Source organism: Danio aesculapii, chromosome 12 (assembly GCF_903798145.1).
Source record: "Danio aesculapii chromosome 12, fDanAes4.1, whole genome shotgun sequence".
Taxonomy (NCBI): Eukaryota; Metazoa; Chordata; class Actinopteri; order Cypriniformes; family Danionidae; genus Danio; species Danio aesculapii.
In genome coordinates this window covers 2,194,971-2,197,470 of record NC_079446.1, presented here as the reverse complement: position 1 = coordinate 2,197,470, position 2,500 = coordinate 2,194,971, and the positions used below count along the sequence as shown (strand labels likewise).

The 2,500-nt window shown below is 28.7% G+C and overlaps 1 long non-coding RNA gene across 1 annotated transcript in view; it reads right to left on the bottom strand.

Moving 5' to 3' along the window:
• The window catches only part of LOC130238057 (uncharacterized), a 120,813-nt gene that overhangs the window by 15,124 nt on the left and 103,189 nt on the right, over window positions 1-2,500 (bottom strand). The window lies entirely within an intron of this gene.

Here is a 2,500-nt window from a genome sequence, read left to right as displayed (position 1 = left end):
AAATAAAATGCAATCTTACTGGCATTTTTGTCTTGTAACACTCATATGATACATTTATTTTAGATGAAAAAAGTCAAATATTAAAATAAAATAAATAAAAAATAATGAATAAATGTAATTAAATTGTAATAAATAAAAAATATTTATTAAATTAAATATTGCAACAAAACTAAATTTTTACAGAAATTAATTTAATTTTAAACATTAATAATAATAGTAATAATAATAGTCATAATGATAGTAATATAGTAATAATAGTAATATATATATATATATATATATATATATATATATATATATATATATATATATATATATATATATATATATATATATATATATATATATATATATATATATATATATTACTACTACTACTTTTGGTCATTTTTTATATTAGTTTCATTACAACATTCATTACACTATCAATATTCTTAATTTTTATTGTTTGTATTTGTTTATAGTGCATTAATAAATGCTAAAATAAGTGTATTAATAAATGCTGTAAAAGTTAAGCTTTTAGATCATATTAACTAATGACAATCAATTAATCAAATAATAATAACTACTATTATTATACAATTTATTACTACTACTTCAGATCAACAAACTATGTCTTATAAAACTGGCTGTATATCCACATAATGTAAATTAATATTGCATAATCACGCAATATCTATGTTAAAATTCATGCACAAAACTCTGAATGTGCAGCATTTATTTCATGTAATAATATTGGATTTATTACATTTATAGTAATATGTACAAAATATCATGCATTTTAAACATTTTCCCCTTTTTTATTATATTAAAATTAATTTGGGAAAAACATATTTGGAATAAACAAATCAATCAATCAATCAGTCAATCAATCAATCAATCAATCAATCAATCAATTAATCAAATCCATCAATCAAATCCATCAATCAATCGATTAATTAAAACTATACCATAAAGCCTTGGATTCTGACTCACATGCTTTTCATTCTGATGATTTTCAATCATTTATCCAGCCTTACTCTTCACATATGTAAATTCTAATTTGAATATGCATTTGACTTCCAATGACAGTGTTACACTTTTGGCTTCATTTACATAATTCTGCATATTTCCTATGAACACATGCAGGAAAAGTGTCTGGGTCTGCTGATCAAACACAGTGTCATCTGTAGCTGAGATAGTCTGACGTCACTACCACAGGAATGGGTCAAAAATTAACCTGTTTAACCCAGAGCACAATGACAGCAACAGCAGCTATATTTAGCAGGTGGTTTCACAATAACTCTTGAAGATGGCAGAATAACATCAGAGAAAAGCTGATCAACCAGTCTGACAACACACACGCACACACACACACACACACACAAATCTACAGATATGTTTACCTTTATCCAGCATAGAACCATATATGGTGGTAACTTCCTTGGCATTGATTCATTCATTTTCCTTCGTCTTAGTCCCTCATTTATCACGGGTCAACTATTCCAGCATATGTTTTACACAGCGGATGCCCTTCCAGCTGCAACCCAACTCTGGAACACACCCATACACACACTCACTCATACACTGCCAATTAGTTTAAATGAATTCCCTTATAGCGCATGTGTTTGGACTGTTGGGGAAACCAGAGCACCCGGAGGAAACCCACACCAACATGGGGAGAACATGCAAACTCCACACCAGAAATGCCAACTGGCCCAGCCGGGAATCAAACCAGCGACTTTCTTGCTGTGAGGTGCTAACCACTGAGCCACCAAGCCACCCTTGTATCAGATATTACTTTGCATTTTTATAGCATGTTTGGGAATGCTTGGGACAGAAGAAAAACAAAGTAAAATAAAATAATTACTAAACTAATAAAGGGTACAAAAACAGTAATAACACAGTAATAACATGTTGACAATAATATATTAGCTTAACAGATTACAGCTAAATTTTTTGAAGTTATAAAATGATAATTTGGTAACAAATGTAGAATATAGTATACATACTCTGATTAGTGTGAGGGTTAAAACATAAATAACAAATCCCTATGATAAAAATAGGAATATAGTTATCAATTTTATTCTGCAAAGAGTTACCAATGAGTAATATTTCTTTACTGCTAATGTTTTGCATTGACATTTGATGCACTGCATTGACTTTAAACAGTATAAAATACCTGTAAACTATAGGGATTGTCATATGATTTACATATTTCTGTTCTTTTATTGCTTTAATGGCTTCTACTGTTCTCATTTCTGAAATGACTTTTTCAAATATTTCCCAAATGATGTTGAACAGAGCAAGGAAATTTTCACAGTATTTCCTATAATATTTTTTCTTCTGGAGAAAGTCTTATTTGTTTTATTTCGGCTAGAATGAAAGCAGTTCTTAATATTTTAAAACCCATTTTAAGGTCAATATTATTAGCCCCCTTAAACAATATTTTATGATTGTCTCCAGAACAAACCACTGTTATACAATGACTTGCCTAATTACCCTAACTTTACCCTAATTA